General features: G+C 48.6%; 1 protein-coding gene across 1 annotated transcript in view; it reads left to right on the top strand.

Annotated features, from left to right (window-relative positions):
• The first annotated feature begins 494 nt into the window (after window positions 1–494).
• Window positions 495–6,000, top strand: part of TRIM2 (tripartite motif containing 2) — a 52,580-nt gene continuing 47,074 nt past the window's right edge. Inside the window, exon 1 of the mRNA XM_032955577.2 lies at window positions 495–1,066. The gene's annotated coding sequence lies outside the window, so the exon portion shown is untranslated. The remainder of the gene's footprint in view (window positions 1,067–6,000) is intronic.

Genomic DNA, 6,000 nt, shown 5'->3' with positions numbered 1-6,000 from the left:
GTGGTCCAACGTGAACCAAACGTTCGCTTAAGCTTGTTGTGTTGCCATTCGGGACTCGCCCAAGAGAGAACCCGGGTAAATTCACCAGGGGGGGTGGGGGGGGGTGCCAAAAAAAAACTTGGATACATCAAACCTGTGCTAAAATAACTGTGAAAATATTCAAACGCGTTTTGCCCTGACTGCTACCCATGGGCTCCCATCCACATTGCTGATCACATCGAGTACAGCACTAAAAGTGTTCCAGAAGTCATGCGTATGCATGCGTTTTCTTCATTGTTATTACGCGCTACGCAAATTTCTCCCCCACCCCCACCCCCCCACAGTTGGCCACCCACGCCGAGTGGCATCACGGTCACGCACAGCCGGCAAGGGGGGGGGTGTTTGTGTGTGTACGTGGAGGCGGGCAGTTGCTGCTGTGTGGCCCCGTGGTGGTGGGGAAAGAGGAGAGAGGGGAGGGAAAATTCAGAGCGGGGGATTTCGTAACGCGACATTGGCCCTCGTGTCCTCTCCTCTACCCTTGCAGGAGCCTCGGGGGTGGAGGTTGGTACTCGGCGAGGGCTCTCCGTGAGACCCGGCTATCAGCAGGCGCAGAGGCGACACGCCGGCTGCTCCTTGCTGGGATCGCGTCACCTGGACGCCTAGACACCTCGTAACCCGCCTGCCTACACACCTGCGTGCTTACCTACCTGGTCGCCTATCTAACAGTCAAAACCTGCGCCTGCCCATCAACTTACCCGAGTGCCTGCCTAGCTACTCACCTGAGCGCCAATCTACTTACCCATCGGAGCGCCTACCTGCGTGCTCACCTGTCTTCGCACCTGCGTAACTTACCAAGCAGATTTGTCTGCTAACTCGCCTCGGCAACCACTCGCCTGATCGTCTGCCTGCCGCCACACCGGAGCGCCTCTACCTATTTACATACCTGAGCATCCAACCACCGAAGAACCCTTACCTGCCCGCCCGCGCACTTGGGGATCCCACGTGAGCGTCCACAAGCCACCTGGACTGCCGAACAGAAGAAGTCGAGAGAGAGAGGAAGCACGTGCGGCGAACACCATGGCGACAGGTGAGCCCGATCGTTCAATTAACACAGAATGAATGAGATCAAATAACGAATTAATGAATGCCCAGCGCGCATTTATTACAGCTGTGACGCACGTTTGGCTGCCACTAATACACACGCGAAAATGTAAGGCAAGAGATGAACGCTTGTAACCAGGGATTCATTTCAGTCGAGCCCGTAAGAGTTGTTGGCGACCCGGAAAAGATTACTGCACACAACAACCAGTACAGCTCTCGCCGTGGCTGCTACTCGCATGCCTCTACTAAAGTCTACGAGCAACCTGGAAAATAGTCGCTGAGAAATGATGCCTTGCTTGTATCTATAACTGCCCTTTGTGTTGCTTGTATGTACAATTATATTCAAAATTGAATGAATAAGCCTCTCGCTTTGGAACCATGTTACACATGATGACACTCAATTGAAAATGTGCAAGTTCAAATCCAGGTCGGGGTTGACTGAGCAAATAATCCATTCGGGGGTTGATATAAAATATGTACCACTTTGTGCTGATGGTTGTCATCTTATGTACTCACTTGCCTCCGCCATAGGAATGTGGAATGTCCACTGCTGGCTCAGGGCTGGAGAGAGACGATGGCCGCTATGCTCAATTGAGTAGGCAGCACTTTGACTCCATCCAGCAGTGGATCGATAGTGCTTGTTGATGATGATGATGATGGATACACACAGACGATCTTTCCCGAGTGTTTTGAAATTCTAATGATGTTCTGGAAGGGCTACAAAGCTGAAATTTGTTACAAAGGTGTTTATTCCAAGACAATGATCCAGAAGTCAGAATGTTCAAATGTGGGCCCCCAAGAATGACAGCCTGGATGTTGGCTGGTCTCACTCAGCAGGGCTGGGTCACCCATTATGCTTAAATTGCATTCAGTCTATTGCTTGCATCATATATGCACAGCCCTTTTGTCAATCCACTGCTGGATGAGAGCTTCCCCACACCGTGCGGATAGTGAGAGTTATTTGACCATACTTCCCCACGCTGGTCAGTGTGGATTGGCGTAGGCTTGCACACCTAGAAATATACGTTCCCCTTCATCCGTGTGATCCAAGTAATTCTCCTCTCGTGGAGTGACACTGAAGGCAATGTCAAGCAGCAACATCCCCACTACCTGTTCTTAGCAGTGTGTATGTTTGGAATGTTAAAAGTAATGTCAGGAGTCGGTCATGCCTGAAACAGAGGTGGATGTGTACATTGATTGAATTACACAAGCCCCCTGTGTGCAGAGTGCCTGTGTCATTTAATCCATTCCCCTTACTGCCACGTTAATGGATAGTCTGATGTCACTTCAGTCAACGTTTTAGTTTTCAGTATGACTAAGGTTTTGTTTAAATTCCCCATTGGCACACCTGTATTCTGTATTAAATTGAACAGAGAAATACAATTAATCTGCACTTCTATGCTACCCCCCACCCCCCGTTCTCCAACCTGCACTGATTGAGATGGGTAATTTATTATTTGAGAGTGATTTTGTACGTAATATTATTACCGTGTAACTCTATTATAATTCCTACAGCACACTTACAAAGCTTGTCTGCTTGTATAATTATTTAGTTTCATTTTGTACTGGTGACCTGTTCCATAACTTGTTTACAGCCACGATGCCACATTAGGCCTGGCCATGACCCAGAATCCCCAATGCTGTTCCCAATACATTCTTCAATTAAACATCCTCTGCCAGCCCGATGCAGCATTTCAGTAAACAACATCCGGGGCGTACGGACGCCTCTTGCCAGTGCCCGCGGCTGCATCGCGCAGAGCAACCCCGCTCGCAGCTCAAAGTCGCGCATGCAGACGGAGACCTCGATTCCGTGTGCTCGTCGAAGCGCATTCTCTCCTGCAGACTTTTCGCCCACAATGTTGCGCGTCGCTGGGTGCAGCCGTTGCGCGCAGCAATGTAGCGGCGCTGCGACCTGCTCGAGAGGGAGGGGGGGCAATGTGGTGTCATCCTAACGGCGATGTGACGGCGATGCTAAAGAGCGATGGTCCGGACGTTCTGCCAAAAAGGGAAATGAAGGGGCCGTTTGTGCGCGGTGCGGATAATGCGCACTTTTGTTGTCCGACTCCCATGGCAGCGGCCAGCACTCCGGCAGGGCTTTGTCACCCTCAAAAGCCCGAGAGGGTGAGAGTGTGTGTGTGTGTTTTGTGCAATGAGTCGCTCGGCCGATGTTTCACAGTGGAACTTTTTAAAGGGATGCTTGAATAAACACGACTCGAGACGCCCACGGAAAGTGCAGCCGTAATGGAAATGACGGAGTACGCCGCTTTAGTCGGGGATATATCGGAGTGAAGCTAAGGTCGGTGACTTATGGGACCGTTGGGTTGGTTCCAAAGGTTTCGGTTTTAATCGGAATGATGCTTGAAAATACCGATGGCTTTTTTTTGTTACGTTTAAGTAATGCAGATGCAGTTGGGAATGCACTTTTGTGGTTGATGATTCATCTTTGAGAATGGATGGTAATGGAACCTTGAGCGTTAAATTGATTTCCATGTGTGCTGTGTCCAACCTTTATACCTAGATAAATACACCAGAGTAAGTTTATTTTTCCTCTCATTGGAAATAAATAGGAACATTTATTTTATTTTATACCTACATGACTTTACCGAAAGAGCCAAAGAGTATAGGAACATTTTCACAAGGAGTTATTTTGCAAGGTGTAAACTTTGGATGGCATGATTTAAAGTTTTTAGCAGGTAAAGCCATCTCAGCCTATATAGCTCTGCTAAAAGTGTTGTAAGCTTGGTTAAAATAGTGAATACGCTACTTCACGGAAAGATATTACATCTGCGGGCATTTTTTTACTTTTCAGTCATGCAGTGTGGCTTGTAAAAAAGTGTAGCCACTCTCCAAGTCATCTTGAAACACATTTTGATTTTATATAATTTCAAATAAGGTAACATTCACGGTAAGAATGAAAAAAGGTAATAAAACACAGCCCTTTTATAAACCGCCTGATGAAGGCCTCCCCCATGGCCCGTGGGTTGTGGGGGGTTTGTCAGTGTAGGTTGGCGAAGTGTAGGGGTGGGGGAGACCACTTGTCACTTGGTGTTAGCCATGGCCAGGGATTAAACTTGGCTCGCCGGGTACACAGCGCAGCGGACCAACCACTGCCTCCGCCGCTTCCAGTCGCCCAGCTTTTCCCACAGACCAAACCAGGTGGGGGGGGGGGCATAACATCGCAGCCAGCAACTCGGTCCCTAATCAACACTGTGCAATCTCCTGCAATAAAGTTCAACACTGCACCGGTACCGGATCAATTCAATTCCTGACACGCAAACACAGGTGCTAATTCCCAGACTGTCCCGGTCGAACCGGGACAGTCTGGGAACAGGTGGCCAATCCTAGCCCCCCCCCCTTCCCCATGTATTGTTTATTGCATGCGACATTGACACGATGGTGATTCAGCACAAGTGTTGACATAACGGCATAATGATGGCCTCGCCATGTGTGTCACCACGTGGACTTTCAACGTCCACGTGACGACGCTTGGGCTCGTCGTATGATGATGACGCTCAAGACTGGCGCGTCGGTTTTTGCCATTACTGGACGTCTGTGAAAAAGAGCTTCATAGCTCATCGGATTCCCCACAATATAAATACACATTCTGATACTCTGATCATTACTGGAGCTATAAACCGAGGCCTATAAGCAGATACCCCCCCACTCTCTATTCCGCTAGGGTCTCTGCAAGGCCACCGTGGTGGTGGTTTGGCACCGTGCGTTGTGAGCCGCGAGGTGGCGGTGTTGCCGGATGCGCTGTGGGGAAATTCGCTGTCATTCTGTGGCTAGGCCAGGGCTCGGAGGGTCAGAACGAAGCTGCCCAGACAAAACAACAACAACAAGACGGCTAAATGCCAAGATGAATGAATAATAATACTTGACCACGGTTGTCATTGATGCTGGTTTTAAAACAGATGTTTGTTGTAACGCACTATGAAGGAATGTATATAATACAGAGCTTAGATGAGTGCTTGGGTGGGTGATCCCACAGCATGTGACAGGCGTTATAGGCTGCTGCATGCTCTCATTTTGCGGGCAGCAGAGGGCAGTGCGGCAGAATGCATTGTTGTACTGTACTGTGTTCCCATATCTATGCTGACGTGGGATGCAAACATTTAAAAGTACGGTATAATATACCAACACAATCGTGAAAGCACAACGTGGGTTAAGAATAACTGTAAATACTCTATGTAGACTTTTATTCTTTATAGATATCGTCATAGGTGGCGGGTAATGAGGACTAACAGGGCTTAGCCCCCTTACAGACCTACTGGCCAGCTGTAGCGTTCAAACGGAGCCTATGCATACAGTTTAAATCTCTCTCGATGCGCCACCACTGCTGACGCCGCACGTGTTTAGAGTGACGTGATCGGTGACTCCGTCAACAAAACGAGAGAAGCGGTGAGGTATTTCTCATGTTGACATTATTCAGCCCTGCCAAGAAACTCCTTTCTGTTTTATTTGAGCGATATTTTTTTTAAACAATATTTTTTTTTGCTGAACTTTGGCGGCAGAATTATCGCTTGAAAGAAGAAGAAAAAACCCCAAGGTGGCAAAAACAGTTGTAGCAACAGCAGCAGTAGTAGCAGTAGCAGGAGTAGTAGTAGCAGCAGTAGTAGTAGCAGGAGTAGTAGTAGTAACAGTAGTAGTAACGGTAGTAGCAGGAGCAGCAGTAGTAGTAACAGCAGTAGTAGCAGTAGCAGCAGTAGCAGCAGCAGTAGTAGTAGCAGCAGTAGTAGTAGCAGCAGGAGTAGTAGCAGCAGTAGTAGTAGCAGCAGTAGTAGCAATAGTAGCAGCAGTAGCAGCAGCAGTAGTAGTAGCAGTAGTAGCAGTAGCAGCAGCAGTAGTAGTAGGAGTAGTAGCAGCAGTAGTAGTAATAGTAGCAGCAGTAGTAGCAGTAGTAGCAGCAGTAGTAGCAGT

The sequence above is a fragment of the Petromyzon marinus genome, chromosome 16 (genome assembly GCF_048934315.1).
Source record: "Petromyzon marinus isolate PM22_M1 ecotype Great Lakes invasive population chromosome 16, UKy_Petmar_22M1.pri1.0, whole genome shotgun sequence".
Classification (NCBI taxonomy): Eukaryota; Metazoa; Chordata; class Hyperoartia; order Petromyzontiformes; family Petromyzontidae; genus Petromyzon; species Petromyzon marinus.
The sequence above is the reverse complement of the archived record's forward strand: the minus strand, read 5'-3'. Positions and strand labels throughout refer to the sequence as shown.